The 19243-nt window shown below is 38.1% G+C and overlaps 1 protein-coding gene across 9 annotated transcripts in view; it reads right to left on the reverse strand.

The window, feature by feature from the left end:
• LOC110453732 (sodium/calcium exchanger 2-like) overlaps nucleotides 1-19243 on the reverse strand; it is a 211920-nt gene that overhangs the window by 172286 nt on the left and 20391 nt on the right. For 8 of the 9 annotated variants that reach the window (XM_021502838.1, XM_021502837.1, XM_021502836.1 and 5 more), the window contains exon 3: nucleotides 9923-9975. The exons of the other annotated variant lie outside the window; for it this stretch is intronic. The gene's annotated coding sequence lies outside the window, so the exon portion shown is untranslated. The remainder of the gene's footprint in view (nucleotides 1-9922; nucleotides 9976-19243) is intronic. 9 annotated transcript variants of the gene reach the window in all.

Below are 19243 nucleotides of genomic sequence, written 5' to 3' on the forward strand. Positions count from 1 at the left end.
TTTCTCTCAGATATTCAAAAAAAATCTTGAAACTATGATAAATACGAAACTAAAGTCTTTTCATTTCAATGAAATTTACAAAAGTTGTCTTTAGTTTTCTTTTAGATCAGCAGATTATCCTTACTAAAATGACTAGTTTTAGACGCTTTTCTTCTATGATTGTGAACAGTATTTCAAATCTTTTATTTAAACATCGTCCTTATGAGAAGGCCAAACATAATCACACAAAAAATCAAGCAAAGAAACCATTTTTAGAATATAAGGTTTAGGTTTAATTCTAATTTAATTCTTCATGTTAACGTGAAACATGAAGACTGTAACATCTCGGCATGAACAGTATCGACAATACTGGAAGTTCTACCATTATGGAATACATTATGTAATACTCTATGCCAAAACAATTCTGATGATTTCACTTTTAGTTCATAGCCCCTGAGAGTGTAATTTCCTGATATTCACCGAAAAAAATGAGTGGGTTTTTTTCATTTCTTTCCAACAAATGATGTAAAAGTCTACATACCGAGTGAAAATACTCATTCTCACTGGCGGCCAGGCTAAATTGTGACAAGATCAAAATTTATAGCATGGTGTCATGATATTTTCTTCCTTGTGTTTGCAAAATAACTGCTGTGCCTGTGATAAATTTCCTTCACCCACTAGTACGAGATAAAGTGAAATCCTCATGTAACATGACCTTATTGCACTTGCTTTAGTATATAACTTGCCCTTATTGCACTTACTTTAATATATAACTTGCCCTTATTGCACTTACTTTAATATATAACTTGACCTTATTGCACTTACTTTAATATATAACTTGACCTTATTGCACTTACTTTAATACATATCTTGCCCTTATTGCACTTGCTTTAATATATAACTTGACCTTATTGGACTTACTTTAATGTATGACTTGCCCTTATTGCAATTGCTGTAATATATAACTTGCCCTTAGTCCACTTACTTTAATATACAACTTGCCCTTATTGAGCTTGCTTTAATATATAAGTTGACCTTATTGCACTGGCTTTAATATATAACCTGACCTTATTGCACTGGCTTTAATATATAACATGCCCTTATTGCACTTAGTTTAATATATAACTTAACCTTATTGCACTTATTTTAATGTATAACTTGACCTTATCGCACTTGCTTTAATATATACCTTGACCTTATTGCATTTGCTTTAATATATACCTTGATCTAATTGCACTTACTTAAATGTATAACTTGCCCCTATTGCACTTGCTTTGATATATAACTTGACCTAATTGCACGGGCTTTAATATATAACCTGACATTAACTTATTGCACTTGCATTGCTATATGTATAACTTGCACTTTTTGCACTTACTTTAATCCATATCTTGCCCTTATTTCACTTGCTTTAATATATATCTTGCCCATATTGCCCTTGCTTTAATATATATCTTGCCCATATTGCCCTTGCTTTAATATATAACGTGCCCTTATTGCACTTAGTTTAATATATAACTTCAAGTTATTGCACTTACTTAAATATATAACTTGACTTTATTGCACTTACTTAAATGTATAACTTGCCCCTATTGCACTTGCTTTAATGTATAACTTGCCCCTATTGCACTTGCTTTAATATATCTTCTCTTGCCTTCTTCGGAGTCTAGCGTTTCCAATTCATAGTCTTTTATAGCTTCTCCATGGATATGAGGAGTCTAGTCGCTTCTCTGCTACTTTCAGAGTCTAGCTGCTTCTCTTGTTTTCTTTGGAGTCTAGCTCGCCCTCTTTATCAAGCTTCTCTGTGACTTTGCAGCGTCTAGCTTCCGTTAAATCTTTATCAAGCTTCTATGGGACTTCGTAGAGTCTAGCTTCCGTTAAAATATTTTGAGAATAATTTGTTACTATTAGTAGGTTATAGAGTGAGTAGCCCCTGATACGCCAAATGTTTACAGTAGGTTTTAGTACTTGTTCTTTGCTTGCACGTTCATATCTGTGTCTTAACTCAAGTAATAAACAGGTTAACTCTTTCATTGTGTGAAGTTATGTATAAATATATAATTTGCCCTTATTGCACTTGCGTTAATATATAACGTGACCTTATTGCACTGGCTTTAATATATAACTTGACCTTGTTGCACTTGCTTTAATGTATAACTTACCCTTATTGCACTTGCTTTGATATATAACTTGACCTAATTGCACGGGCTTTAATATATAACTAGACCTTAACTTATTGCACTTGCATTGCTATATGTATAACTTGCACTTTTTGCACTTACTTTAATCCATATCTTGCCCTTATTGCACTTGCTTTAATATATAACTTGACCTTATTGCACTTACTTTAATGTATAACTTGCCCTTATTGCACTTGCTTTAATATATAACTTGACCTAATTGCACTTACTTTAATATATAACTTGACATTAACTTATTGCACTTGCATTGGTATATGTATAACTTGCACTTTTTGCACTTACTTTAAGTACATATTCATCTCAATATATCTTCCTTCCACTTTTGAGTTCTATTCTGGTTTAACTGTAGAACTATCACATTAACTATTATTCTTGGTTTTCATTTTAGTCACCAAATACTTTAGTTTACTAGATAATTAGGGTTATGTTTGGGATGGTCCGTTAATATTGCTACTCATAGAAAACTCTAACTCTGCTAGAGGAGAGGTAAATTCTGTCAATAGATCTAATGAGGGCACAGTTCACATGAGCTTTCATAGTCATTTTAGGAACATATGTTGCAATTTCAAACAATTTGCCGCAAACGATACCACTTGAACGAGCTACAGAATGATCACGAATTGCAAGAGTACAAACAATTCAATTTTCTTGTTGCAGGAAAAAGGGGCAATCAACCATGTATCAGCATAAGCTTATAACTGGCAGTTACATAACTAAAGTTAAAAGCAATTAACTTTCTCAAAATATTAGAGCTTTCGTAGAAACATCAACAAATGACAGATATCAAGATTTTAAATAATTGTATTTAGATGCTCAATCTGATAAAAGAGTTATATAAAAATACTATACAGATACAAACTAAAAAGTTACTCTTTTTCCAAGGTTTCAGGCTTAACCCTTTGTCAGGGATTAAATGTCACCTGATCATGACCTCTTAGGTCCTTTAATTACAGTCCTTAGCCCTTTGTCAGGGATTAAATGTCACCTGATCATGACATCTTAGGTCCTTTTATTACAGTCCTTTTTCTTCAGAGGTCCCGTGACATTTGATCCCTGACGGAGGGCTTAGCCCGAAAGCTTGGGAAAAGAGTACCTTTTTAGTTTCTTAGTGTTATTGCGTTCCCTATAGGAACATGTGTTTATAGACAATTAGTAATACTGATATGTCTGTATACAGCACAAGACAAACCATCTACCTACGGTATTAGCAATCTATATAATCCATGTATAGTTGGTGCAGCACTTGTACTTGAAAACTATATGCTCAGGGAAATAAATTATCACAGATAAGGATGTTGAAAAAGCCCAGACCATGAAGTCAATGTTATGTTCATCACCACACAGAAGGAAAATCAACCTTTTATTGACAGCACTCAATAATTTGTGCAATCAGAAAATCTGAAGCTTGGTGGTTTCTCAGCCAGTAGACATGGTCTCTCAAGACTTACCAATTCTTCAGACCACTTTTGATTCTGTATTATGATACAGGAGCAGGTCAGTTTGACAGAAATGTCAAAAATCATTAGGTGGACGGCCTTGTTCAGAGATCAGCCAACACTACCACAAGTCCCTGACAAATTGTCCCGAGTGTAAGCATGATCAATATGTTAGAGTAGGGTTAGAATTATACAAAGACAGAAGTCTGACAGACCTATAACATCTCATTGATGACACTAAGTAGCAGTCATCATAAGGCAATCTTCATCTTTCATTCTATATTTACATGTTACATTGAGGCACGGTAGCTATAGTCTAGTGGTAGGACGCCAGGCTCGTGACCGAAGGGTTGCGGGTTCGAGTCATGGCACGGCACTGTGTTGTATCCTTGAGCAAGATACTTTATTCCGCTTGTTCCAATCTATTTAGCTGTAAAAATGAGTACGTGGTTGGGCAGCGCTAGAATTGTTGAATGCTAGCTGTTAGCGCGGAAATGGCAGCTCCAGCTGTATGCTCCCCAGGGAGCTGAGAAAGATATTGGCTGGTTGCAAAGGCCCTAAAACCAGGGATAATAATTTGTGAACCGCTTTGAGACAACCTACGAACTAGGTTGTGATAAAGCGGTATATAAGAACGTCAAATTCTTATTAAATATTATCATTCTAGACATAAGAGCAATGACTGTAATGACATCAAACTTCAGAACTTGTAAAATTTGACAAAATACAATGTAGCTACTGCAAAGCATCTTGTACAGGGTTCAAGAACCAGGACTTGAGCTCTGTGCAAAAGGTTGACAAAAAAAATATTAACGTATAAACTTTATTTATTTTACAACAATTATGAAACCATTTTTTGTTTGCACAGATGTTAGAGCTAAGAGGATCTTACTTTGGGAGGAAACCGGGTACCTGGATCAGGCAGGTAATCAACACCCCATACTTTTTCACATCCAATCGAGGAATCTAACCCTGGCCACCTTGGTGAAAGGCAAGTGCATTATCCACTGTGCAGCCCCACCACCATCAAAGGTTGTCTTGACTAGATACATGTTAAATTCAGTGTTTTTTCTACCTAAATTGTGTTGCAGCCTGTTCCTACATAAACTGTGATAAATTCGGAAAACAGCAATCTTTTTAATGGAACTAGGAAGATATTCCTCATTTTTCTTCTCTCTTTTTTTCTGAAAATAAAGCACCATTTTGCTGGGGAAAGCAGTCTGTATTCAGATGTAAAACTAAGTAAAAATTATCACTGTTGAACCACCTCAAACAGTCTCCCCCTCCCACCGAGTATAATTTAGCCAGATACAGCACTACCCTTAACTGAGAATGATTCATATGTCCACATTTTCAAATCCGATTAGAATTCTGTCACTAGCTGTAGAGTGATCACACACAGAACTAAACTTCCTATGTCTGTTCCATCTCGTTTAGGTGATAAATCCCTAAATTGAAGAGGAAATTTGATGAATTGTCTCCTTAAAATTCCATTCATAATCTCATCTGTTTCCCATGTCTTTACCAGCAACTGGCGCTACGGACACTTGGTACATTACAGGCCCTTCGTAAAACATGACTGGGGAGGCACAATGTGATGGAATGGCCACAGATGCCACCACAGCACATTACAAGCCTGTCGTAAGGCATGACTGAGGAGGCACAATGTGATGGGATGGCCACAGATGTCACCACAGCACATTACAAGACTGTCGTAAGACATGACTGAGGAGGCACAATGTTATGGAATGGCCACAGATGTCACCACAGCACAGTACAACACCATCGTAAGACATGACTGAGGAGGCACAATGTCATGGAATGGCAACAGATGCCATCACACCACATTACAAGACCATCGTAAGACATGACTGAGAAGGCACAATGTGATGGAATGGCCCCAGATGTCCCCACAGCACATTACAAGCCTGTCGTAAGACATGACTGAGGAGGCACAATGTTATGGAATGGCCACAGATGTCACCACAGCAAATTACAAGCCTGTCGTAAGACATGACTGAGGAGGCACAATGTCATGGAATGGCAACAGATGCCATCACACCACATTACAAGACCATCGTAAGACATGACTGAGAAGGCACAATGTGATGGAATGGCCAGAGATGTCACCACAGCACATTACAAGCCTGTCGTAAGACATGACTGAGGAGGCAAAATGTGATGGAATGGCCTCGGATGCCACCATACCACATTACAAGCCTGTCGTTAGACATGACTGAGGAGGCACAATGTGATGGGATGGCCACAGATGTCACCACAGCACATTACAAGCCTGTCGTAAGACATGACTGAGGAGGCAAAATGTGATGGAATGGCCACAGATGTCACCACAGCACAGTACAACACCATCGTAAGACATGACTGAGGAGGCACAATGTGATGGAATGGACTCGGATGCCACCACACCACATTACAAGCCTGTCGTCAGACATGACTGAGGAGGCAAAATGTGATGGAATGGCCACAGATGCCACGACACCACATTACAAACCTGTCGTAAGACATGACTGAGGAGGCACCATGTGATGGAATGGCCACAGATGTCACCACAGCAAATTACAAGCCTGTCGTAAGACATGACTGAGGAGGCACCATGTGATGGAATGGCCACAGATGTCACCACAGCAAATTACAAGCCTGTCGTAAGACATGACTGAGGAGGCACCATGTGATGGAATGGCCACAGATGTCACCACAGCACATTACAAGACTGTCGTAAGACATGACTGAGGAGGCAAAATGTGATGGAATGGCCACGGATGCCACCACACCACATTACAAGCCTGTCGTAAGATATGACTGAGGAGGCACAATGTGATGGAATGGCCTCGGATGCCACCACACCTCATTACAAGCCTGTCGTTAGACATGACTGAGGAGGCACAATGTGATGGGATGGCCACAGATGTCACCACAGCACATTACAAGCCTGTCGTAAGACATGACTGAGGAGGCACAATGTGATGGAATGGCCACAGATGTCACCACAGCACATTACAACACCATCGTAAGACATGACTGAGGAGGCACAATGTGATGGAATGGCCTCGGATGCCCCCACCCCACATTACAAGCCTGTCGTAAGACATGACTGAGGAGGCACAATGTGATGGAATGGCCACAGATGCCATCACACCACATTACAAGACCATCGTAAGACATGACTGAGAAGGCACAATGTGATGGAATGGCCACAGATGTCACCACAGCACATTACAAGCCTGTCGTAAGACATGACTGAGGAGGCACAATGTGATGTAATTGCCACATATGCACACCCTATACCATGATGAACACTTGTGTAAAGTTTCATTAATTTCTGTCCAATGGTTTTTGAGAAATGTGTCGGACAAATTTTAAGGCGGAATAAGAAGAAGAAGAGGAAGAAGAAGAAGAAGAAGAAGAAGAAGAAGAAGAAGAAAAAGAAGAAACGGAGCAAGAACAATATGTTCCCACAATTTGTTTGGGGGACATAAACACACTTTCAGCATGATGGATGGAACACCATTATAGACAGATGCCCATTTTAATAACAAATGTTCACCATGAGGAATGCCAACCATTATAGATTGATGCCTTGCATTAAAAAGACATGTTCACCATGAGGAATGCTAACCATTATAGATTGATGCCTACCATTAAAAATAAACGTTCACCATGAGGAATGCCAACCATTAAAGATTGATGCCTACCATTAAAATGAAACGTTCACAATGAGTAATGCCAACCATTATAGATTGATGCCTACCATTAAAATGACATGTTCACCATGAGTAATGCCAACCATTATAGACTGATACCTACCATTAAAACGACATGTTCACCATGAGTAATGCCAACCATTATAAATTGATGCCTACCATTAACACGACATGTTCACCATGAGTAATGCCAACCATTATAGATCGATGCCTACCATTAAAATGACATGCTCACCAAGAGTAATGCCAACCATTATAGAAGAATGATTTGATATGTAATGATAAATTATAGTTTATATATAACTGTGTAAGCCTTCCATCGCCTTGGCTGCTGTAGTTGTAGATGTGATAGTTTTGTTGTTATATATATATGTTTGCAATATTAAGTGTTATAGGATATAAGGCTTTTTCCCTTATGTTCATTTTTGTAATTCCTTCTTTTACCTGGTTATGGAATGTGTTCTTCTTCGAAGAGCGATAGTGTTTACCTATGCAAATTAGATGTCTTACCATATAAGGTATCGTAGTATATGTTAATCAGTCCATAGTAACTTTTGACCAATCAGCGATTACGTCTTAGAGGGGTGTTAATATTGCCAGCTTCAGTTTCATTCCTCGTAGTGCTGGCAGATTATACTTGTTTGTTTTGGCTTATTCGTCGCTTCTCTGGATTCCTCCAGAGTCTAGTGACTTCTCTTGCCTTCTTCGGAGTCTGGCGTTTCCAATTCATAGTCTTTTATAGCTTCTCCATGGATATTAGGAGTCTAGTCGCTTCTCTGGAGTCGTTCAGAGTCTAGCTGCTTCTCTTGTTTTCTTTGGAGTCTAGCTCGCGTTCTTTATCAAGTTTCTCTGCGTTATAGCTTCTCCATGGAAATTAGGAGTCTAGTCGCTTCTCTGGAGTCGTTCAGAGTCTAGCTGCTTCTCTTGTTTTCTTTGGAGTCTAGCTCGCGTTCTTTATCAAGTTTCTCTGCGTTATAGCTTCTCCATGGAAATTAGGAGTCTAGTCGCTTCTCTGGAGTCGTTCAGAGTCTAGCTGCTTCTCTTGTTTTCTTTGGAGTCTAGCTCGCGCTCTTTATCAAGTTTCTCTGTGACTTCGCAGAGTCTAGCTTCCTTTAAAATCTTTTGAAAAGAATTTGTTACTATTAGTAGGTTTGTTAAAGAGTGAGTAGCCCCTGATACGCCAAATGTTTGCAGTAGGTTTTAGTACTTGTTCTTTGCTTGCACATACATATCTGTGTCTTAACTCAAGTAATAAACAGGTTAACTCTTTCATTGTGTGAAGTTATGTATAAATTGATACCTATCATTAAAACGACATGTTCACCATAAGTAATGCCAACCATTATAGATTGATGCCTACCAATAAAACGACATGTTCACCATGAGTAAATATGCCAACCATTATAGATTGATGCCTACCATTAAAACGACATGCTCACCATGAGTAATGCCAACCATTATAGATTGATGCCTACCATTAAAATGACATGTTCACCATGAGGAATGCCAATAATTAAAGATTGATCCCCATAATTAAGACAGATGCCAACTTCCTTGTTACATGCATATATATATATAGATGTCCGCCATTTTAGATTCCAACTATTACAGATAGATGCCTATCGTAATGGACACATGCCCACCATTACTTATAGACACAGTAAATCCACTATACTCCATCACTTACATTGTGAAAGATATATTCATAAAAGGTTCAAGATCAATATATCTCAGTGAACATTTTGTCACAAGAGACCTATGTCTACTAGTTTTCCATTCACAAATTTAAACCCTCGCAAATAAGTCATTTGAAACACTTTTGCAACAATGTAATGAAAAACTTAATTGAATAACAGTTAATCACCATTGTACATGGACTTACCCAGTATATCACAATATGTTCTGTTGTGCAAGTCCTGTAGCGAGAGTGGTAAATTCACATCTTACTTGTGTAGTTTTTTTTAAATTAATCAATAAACAATTTTGTTGATTTCCTACATATAATAAAGACCAGAACCAAAACTAAACTGCAAGCAACAGATAGCGCCTGATTTTCATGTGAAAATATAGCCCTTTATCATTGATCTCCATTTATTAGATGTGTCAAAATAATTTATCTTCTCATGAAATCAGATTTTAAATTTCATTTCCCCTGATAAAACCTGAGTTTTTCACGCATCATTCACTGTGACATGAACACACATTTTTATAATCTACATTTTTAAATGAAGTAATAGTAACAAAACTAAATCTCTGTAAATGTTAATTTGAAATTAAAATTGTAAGTACTAAACCATCCTACCCAAAATCTACATGATCATTGCAAGTCTGATATACTGTATATATATATAGAATAAAGAGGTTAAGTGGCAGATCCAGAGACCAATCTGGGGAATTTCGAAAGTCTTTGATGGAGGGATTCTAAAAGGAAAATATAACATGCAATTTCTTAAAAAAAATCCATGATGGGGGATGGGGCAAAGAGGGGGGCAAGGGGGTGGTTGGTTAGTACTGCAAGCCTAAAATGAACTCCAGATCTACCACTTTAAACAAGATACAAGGTTTTGTAGTGAATTTGTCCTACCTATTCTGTAGCATGTAATGACCTGTGTGCAGGATCTGCTCTGTGGTGCCCATCTGTCAGTAAAGAGATACACGTATACAATGCATACATTCAAACAATGCGTACAGAGTGATATATTCTGATATCTGAGTAAATAAATTTATCTGCATTAGAATAATTTTATCTGTGTCAAGAACTTTTCATTATCTATTCTACTGGATAACCAAGCGAATGAGTTCTCCCACCTGTAGTATGCGCCACAGGTAGACCGCAACATTCATGTGACACAGGTAATCTTCGGTTTACATTAAAACCTGTATTCAGTTTAAACAGTCAGTACTCTATAATGAATATCACTGTATTGACCCACTACCCTGTATAGACTTTAATTTCCAATTGTATATATATACATATATCTCATCTGACGTTTACTTTTCACGCTACCTGTCGACATGATTTCACCACTCACAAACAGATAGCCACTAATTCCTATTGTTAGGCCTATATGTAAATACACGTTTATGTGGCCAAGGGTCTAGTTATGACGTCAATCAGTTTATAAATATACATTCAAAGTTGAGAAATCAGGCTCATTTTAAATCCATCGTTTAAAAGAGATTCGGAAAAATAAAGGTGATTAGAATTTTTTCGTAAGTATAGTTGTGTTACCTTTTGAGAGCTAAGGTACTTGACAACCCTGTGAAGTGTTCTAATCATGACATATTCCTTCACAAAGGGAAACATAGGATTTATATAAATCAATTATTCTCAAGTTTAAATTAACAAGAGGCCCAAGGGCCTTAGTCATACATGCCATAATTTTCCAGTGCAAAATAGTGAGATATGTGATTATTTTTAGTGAGATTTGGTCAAAAATAGTGATATTTTATCTCTGAATTCATGAGGAATTTGTGAGACATTTAAAATATAAATTATAAAGCATATAACATACCCTAGTATTGAATTATTTGTGTTATTCTGAAGCCTCTTATTACTTTGCTAGAGCCAAAATTGAAGATTTATTGATATTTTAAAGGATTTTAGGAAGGTTTACACGTGACATACGGTCCAGATAAAGCTATCAAACATTTAAAAGTAAATAAATCACATCAAAGGCAAAAAATGAGAGTAATTAAAAAAATAAGAAATTCGAGAGGGATGTCCTTGTTAACCCAGGTTAGAAAAAAATATATCTCAAAACATTGGGAAAATTTAATATTAATTGGTTGGAAAAAAATAACAAATAACTACTATTTTTATATATCCAATTCTTAAGAAACTTGTTTTCTTCTATTTATGTTATTTTCATTAACCCTCAATCCCATCCCGACGGCAAGAGAATGAATTCCGGACCCAATGTCAGTGCCGGTTCAATTTTATAGTCACCTCCAACATTTCCGTTTCAGTAAACCATGTTTTTGATTGTAATGAATTAACAGCTCTTAAGTTGCTGTTTAATGTTAATATCAACTGTCATCACACATTAATTAGCAACTAGCCCCCACTTGATGTGGGGTCACTGATTTAATTGCTTAACAGTTCACACATCGGTGAGCAAGTCAACAAGCCATGCCCTTATTAGTGATCACCTGAGTTATATCATAGGTACTGGTAGATTTATTTTATTGTTTAGATCAGCATGTAAACTAAGTGAAATACAATACTTGTCATGTCATCAAAGGATAAGAATTTTAAAATATTGGTAAATGTTCCCTTTGGGGCCCCGCCCTGGCCCCTAGGGTTGGAGTATTTTAAAATTTTACATTTTAAAACTATCTTCCTTCAAGGATAATTCTCACAAAGTAAGAATAATTTCCTACAGAAAATTGTCAAAATGTACCCAAATTTGATTGATTGGGGGTCTTGAAATTTACAATTTAAATAAAGCCCCTGATATCTTTCCATCCATGCAGAGAAAATGACTGTGGTACCTCTGAGTCTGGAGAAGAAGATTTTTGAAATATTGGTTAATTTTCCCTTTGGTGCCCCCGGCCTGGTCCCTAGGGTTGGGGTAGGAATCCCAATTTTGTAGCCTCATCTACCAAGGATGATTTTGACAAAGTTTGAAAAAATTCCGTCTACTGGTTCTTGAGAAGAGGTTGAAAATGTGAAAGGTCTACGCACGACGCATGATGCACGACAGACGACGCACAACGACGAACGGAAAGTGATTGGAATATAGGTCACTTGAGCAAAGCTCAGGTGACCTAAAAATACCATGAAATCTTTACTCTCATTCTATAACTCTTTATAAAAAATATTTATTTCTAATAACTCCTCTACAAACAAAACTAAAATTACTTTGTATAGAAAAGGAGCCTATTAAAGGTCTGAGAGAAACAGCTATTACTATTTGTCTAGTCAATGCAACAGATAATTCATTACATGAGATTAATGTACATTTTACATGACCTAGCTTTCAACCTTGGCCTTCTTCCTTCAATCTCAGCAATAAGCAACCCTAACCCAATTTCTTCAGTCACTGCAATCAACAACCTTGACCTTTTTTTCTTTCTCTGCAATCAATAACCTTGACTTAATTTATTTCTTTAGTCTCTGTAATCAACAACCCTGACCTCATTTCTTCAGTCTCTGCAAACAACAACCTTGACCTAACTTCAACAGTCTCTGCAAACAACAGCATTGACCTAACTTCTTCAGTCTCTGCAATCAACAACCTTGACCTAACTTCTTCAGTCTCTGCAATCAACAACCTTGACCTTTTACCTTCAGTCTCTGCATTCAAACTGTGTCTTTCTGATATTATTGAAAGGACACCACTGTCCTATGTTTGGTGCTATTCACTGTTTAATACTTCTGTTTGTTCACAGGTACTGATGAAAATAGGTTTCCATTTGAACAGCTTGACCTTGCGACCCTATAACCTTTGACCTAACTCTTCATAGTTCTTTGTTCCATAATTGTAAACACCTGTGACAAACTATCTAAGGACTTTTACATTGATCAGTTAGAGGTAAGTAGGGGGACTTCATCACCACCTACTCAGGAGTGGGTACCAATAACAGGGGTTTTGAAGGGTTTCGTTTGGTCTACTATAGTTTCACCTCCATCGCAGAACTATGTAGTCATTTTAGATGGTGATCTAGAACATATCCAGAGGTCATCACTGTGATGACCAGAGGTCAAGTTTCTTGTGGTGGAGATATGAAATGGTCCCATACACGTGACAGTGTGCCACTTTACAGTTGGATCTAAGGTTACCCCTCCAGAGGCCATTACTCACAAAACAGAAATTGAATAGGATTTAACTATAAGTAACAGTGTCATGTTTTACCAAAGTAGTGGTGTGAAATATGTGACAAAGACTCTGTTATAAGTGAAAATACCCAACCTATCAACACAGTGATCAAAGAACATGTCAGAGTCACGAGGATGTTAAAGGTAACATAATATAGAAAAGGTCAGCACACCGGGAGCTGCAAGTGAAATGAGATATCTAATTTTAGATTCTGTTCTATTTTAAATTCACCATTATACAAATCTATGACGACATTCCTTTGTACGTATCTAGATAAACTAGATAAAATATGTAAATACCTGTGTATTTATGTATCAACACAATAGTAGATATGCTAAATATATATACCGTCTCTGATAAAGACTAACTCCAGAAATAATAGCCAGTCACACGAAGTTTTAAACCCCTTTTATGTACCTATCACTGATGCGATTCTAGACAATGTTTGAGATTCATATCAGAGTTAGTATTACACTGAAATATATGGCTTCATTAAAATGGATTCCTTCCAAAAAATATTTTCTGTCCACCCTTTAGGGCATAAATCATGATTATGGCTACCATACCTGTGATTTCTGTAATTTCCCACAAATTTTGGTTTCCTTTCATTTGATAGTATTACCTGGTGAAAGACATATAAAGCTTATCCATAAATCTCTGTATCCCTTTGAGTTGGTCATAAAATAAGATGTGGATTCCTATAAAAGAGACAGAGGACAGCTCCTAAATATGGAATCCTATATATAGAAGGTCAGATGTGAAATCCTTATAGAGAGGGTCAGAGGGGAAGTCCTATATATAGGGGGTGAGAGGGTAATCCTTTTAGAGAGGGTCAAAGGGAAAGTCCTATATATAGAAGGTTAAAGGGGGAATCCTTATAGAGAGGGACAGAGGGAAGGTCTTATATATAGAAGGTTAAAGGGGGAATCCTTACAGAGAGGATCAGAGGGTAAGTCCTTTATATAGAAAGTTAAAGGGGGAACCGTTATAGAGAGGGTCAAAGGAAAGGTCCTATATATAGAAGGTTAAAGGGGGAATCCTTGCAGAGAGGATCAGAGGGTAAGTCCTTTATATAGAAAGTTAAAGGGGGAACCGTTATAGAGAGGGTCAAAGGAAAGGTCCTATATATAGAAAGTTAAAGGGGGAATCCTTATAGAGAAGGTCAAAGGAAAGGTCCTATATATAGAAGGTAAAAGGGGGAATCCTTATAGAGAGGGTCAAAGGGGAAGTCCTATGTATAGAAGGTTAAAGGGGGAATCCTTACAGAGAGGATCAGAGAGTAAGTCCTGATAAAAAGAGTCTGAGGGAATTAAGTCCTATATATAGAAGGTCAGATGGGGAATCCTTATAGAGAGGGTCAGAATCTTTACAGAAAGGGTCAAAGGAAAAGTCCTTTATGTAGAAGGTCAGAGCAGGGGGGAATTCTTATATAACACAGAGATTGGATTGGGTACTCTAGTAACTCAAAAATGAAAGTGTCAGTGTTCATAGAGAGTCAGAAGGGATGTTCTATAAGTCTGAAGATAGGTTAGTACTGTTTGGTCAGAATGACATTGTGTATAGAAGGTTATGGGGTAGGAGGAGACAGATCCCGGGATGGCCCCAGTAACTTATACCAGGCACAAAATATCACTCCCCAGATCCCGGGATGGCCCCAGTAACTCATACCAGGCACAAAATATCACTCCTCAGATCACGGGATGGCCCCAGTAACTTATCCCAGGCACAAAATATCACTCCTCAGATCCCGGGATGGCCCCAGTAACTAATACCAGGCACAAAATATCACTCCTCAGATCCCGGAATGGCCCCAGTAACTTATACCAGGCACAAAATATCACTCCCCAGATCCCGGGATGGCCCCAGTAACTCATACCAGGCACAAAATATCAGTCCTCAGATCCCGGGATGGCCCCAGTAACTTATGCCAGGCACAAAATATCACTCCTCAGATCCCGGGATGGCCCCAGTAACTCATACCAGGCACAAAATATCAGTCCTCAGATCCCGGGATGGCCCCAGTAACTTATACCAGTCACAAAATATCACTCCTCAGATCCCGGGATGGCCCCAGTAACTCATACCAGGCACAAAATAGCACTCCTCAGATCCCGGGATGGCCCCAGTAACCCATACCAGGCACAAGATATCACTCCTCAGATCCCGGGATGGCCCCAGTAACCCATACCAGGCACAAGATATCACTCCTCAGATCCCGGGATGGCCCCAGTAACTAATACCAGGCACAAAATATCACTCCTCAGATCACGGGATGGCCCCAGTAACTTATCCCAGGCACAAAATATCACTCCTCAGATCCCGGAATGGCCCCAGTAACTTATACCAGGCACAAAAGATCACTCCTCAGATCCCGGGATGGCCCCAGTAACCCATACCAGGCACAAGATATCACTCCTCAGATCCCGGGATGGCCCCAGTAACTAATACCAGGCACAAAATATCACTCCTCAGATCCCGGGATGGCCCCAGTAACCCATACCAGGCACAAGATATCACTCCTCAGATCCCGGGATGGCCCCAGTAACTAATACCAGGCACAAAATATCACTCCTCAGATCACGGGATGGCCCCAGTAACTTATCCCAGGCACAAAATATCACTCCTCAGATCCCGGAATGGCCCCAGTAACTTATACCAGGCACAAAATATCCCTCCTCAGATCCCGGGATGGCCCCAGTAACTCATACCAGGCACAAAATATCAGTCCTCAGATCCCGGGATGGCCCCAGTAACTTATGCCAGGCACAAAATATCACTCCTCAGATCCCGGGATGGCCCCAGTAACTTATGCCAGGCACAAAATATCACTCCTCAGATCCCGGGATGGCCCCAGTAACTTATACCAGTCACAAAATATCACTCCTCAGATCCCGGGATGGCCCCAGTAACTTATGCCAGGCACAAAATATCACTCCTCAGATCCCGGGATGGCCCCAGTAACTAATACCAGGCACAAAATATCACTCCTCAGATCCCGGGATGGCCCCAGTAACCCATACCAGGCACAAGATATCACTCCTCAGATCCCGGGATGGCCCCAGTAACCCATACCAGGCACAAGATATCACTCCTCAGATCCCGGGATGGCCCCAGTAACCCATACCAGGCACAAGATATCACTCCTCAGATCCCGGGATGGCCCCAGTAACTCCTACCAGGCACAAAATATCACTCCTCAGATCCCGGGATGGCCCCAGTAACCCATACCAGGCACAAGATATCACTCCTCAGATCCCGGGATGGCCCCAGTAACCCATACCAGGCACAAGATATCACTCCTCAGATCCCGGGATGGCCCCAGTAACTAATACCAGGCACAAAATATCACTCCTCAGATCACGGGATGGCCCCAGTAACTTATACCAGGCACAAAATATCACTCCTCAGATCCCGGGATGGCCCCAGTAACTTATACCAGGCACAAAATATCAATCTCGTGTTCGTTGTTTTCCATACTTTCGATAAACACTCCTATCTCGCCAATGTCAACTTCTGCAGGCCTTTTTTCATTTCATTTCTTTTCTTTTCTGTAAACTTATTTGGTCTTTCATATCGTCTAACTCCATAATTCTGTTTGCTAGTGATTCCAGTAAACTTAGATGATCAAACCAAAAGATTTTAGATTTCAAAACGGAACCAGAATAACTTTAGCAAGCATAACCAGAAGTGGGCAATATGGCCAGATGTGGGCTGATATCGTTAAGTAACTGCATGGACAGGCAATATTGAAAGATAAATTATTCTTTATTAATATATCTGCAATTTGAGTGATATTTCAATAAAGCATATACCAATGAAATAGTATAGGAGTCTTATGTGTAAGAGAGGGTCAGACAAGATACATACCTAAATACTTAACAAGATGAAAGTAATTTTAATATACAGGTAAAATAATGAATTCCTTAACTCATTCACCTGAAGTTTCATGATGAACTATTCCAACTTTTGATTGGAAGAGTTCAAATGTGTCTTCAGGGGTTAACGAGTTAAACTTGAAACAAGAGATATGTACAATAACTTATTGAAGTAAATGTAAATGTAATATCAATATGTACCACTGATACAGTAAAATACAGGGACGTACAGGTGTGGTTTTACAGAAGGTATACAGACGGAAACCTTAAATTCACCGACAACCTTACACAAACATGCACTCCCACATAAAGCCATTACATTAATGTCAATTCCTTACCAGAAGAAAGACTTACAATTACAGAACACAAGTGAGCTCTTTTATTCCATAAAAATTCAAATTCAATTATCCCTCCTAAGCTACCATATGTTATTGTATTATAATTGTCGGGTGACAGTCCTCAAACAACAGTTGCCTGGCTGTGTAACTAAATGTATTTGACAAATTAGATTATTGTATGCTACTGCGAAGGTCAACAAACATAAATACACCGACGTAACCATTCAAACGGCAGGTTTAGCCTTTCAATAGGGAATATTTTAATTTAATCTCACAACATTACTTGCAAAATGGTACAAATATTTGTACTTGAACAGAACTGAAATCAATGTTTCTATCATTGTTTAGAATTAATATCCCCGAGGTAGATATGTGTATTGGTCCAAAATAAAGAAAAATCATGGCATCAAATCCACGGTTTTCATTGGATTTAAGTCTTTTGCCCACAGAGACTAAATCTTATATGTTTGGTTTGCCAGTCCTTTGAAACATGAATGGCATATTAAGGGAATAGGATTGTGTCACCATTTCTCAGTAGAATTTCTTCAAACTTTGTAGTTATATTGCTTTGAAGTAAAGAAAATTTTCTGCCACGAAAAAAAATATAGGTTAATTGTCAGAATTTTAAGGATTTTAAATGGAAATTTATGTAAAAAGGAGTGAATTTTGAAGAAAATAAATGAAAGACACATTTTTTTTACAAAATAATGTCAATAAAAATGATACTGACATAGATTAGTATTGCATTAATGTATATCAATTTAATAAATGCTGAAATTGTGTAAAATTAATCATATACGGTAAACCTTCGGTCAGTTTGAACAAAATTAAATAAATATTGATGAACCTGTTCGGATTTTACAAAATTATGCTTCAGAAAATAAGCGTGAGTTCGAACTATCCGCAAAAAATTCTGCAAAGTGCAAATCAAGTCACAAACATACACCCAACATATTTTCTTCACCGGAGTATACCTCTATATATCCAATGTAAGGTGATACGTAACATCGACGGCCTGGCATAGAACAATGGCACATTTATAAACGGGTAAAATGATAGTATATTATTTAATTCAATGTTAATTGATCTTTAAACTTTCTTCATTTCGTGATAATTATGATCGTTATTGCGAAGCAGAGGCCCTTGTGTAGGCCCCGAAACAGTACACGTTTCATTTGTGACACAAAAGTTAAGACTGCCTAGCTTGTATCAGAGACCTAAATATTGAGTTTCTGCGTGGTTAGGTTTTATTTGAATCAGAAACTATTGTTTATATTATTTCGTAATGAATGGTCCGTTTAATAAATTGAAAACATGGTCTACATAACCTGTTGCGTTTACAAAGCGTTACTGCACAGTAAATATAGGTCTATATGTTAGTAAAATTAGGTCAGAACATCAACATGTCTGCTTTAAATTATAAGTGATATAGTCCTAATACCTACCAAACTTATTTGACACCTTCAAAATTTCCCATCGCTAATTGGGACACCTGCGGATTGTTTAGACTGACATGAATGCTAATCACGTCACTCACCTACTCCCATAACATGAGAGGCCGCTGGTCGGCCTTTTTTCAATCGGATATGATTTTGCCGACTGCGACCTCTCATTTCCGAAGCACTAATTCTTTGATGCAGTTTCCGCCCGAAATCCGGGCGGAACAAAATCGGCTTGAAAAACTCACTTAAGTGGTTAACAGTTCATGACAACGATGTCTACTCATGGTTTATATAATATAGATCTCATATGTATGTCAGACACAAATATATAGTATATTACGGAATAGAACACTCAAAATACATGTCCATGTCGTTGTAGCACATCTCTGACCTACATTTAAAACATGGCTTCTGGATTAATACAAAAT

This window comes from Mizuhopecten yessoensis, unplaced genomic scaffold (assembly GCF_002113885.1).
Source record: "Mizuhopecten yessoensis strain PY_sf001 unplaced genomic scaffold, ASM211388v2 scaffold7493, whole genome shotgun sequence".
Taxonomy (NCBI): Eukaryota; Metazoa; Mollusca; class Bivalvia; order Pectinida; family Pectinidae; genus Mizuhopecten; species Mizuhopecten yessoensis.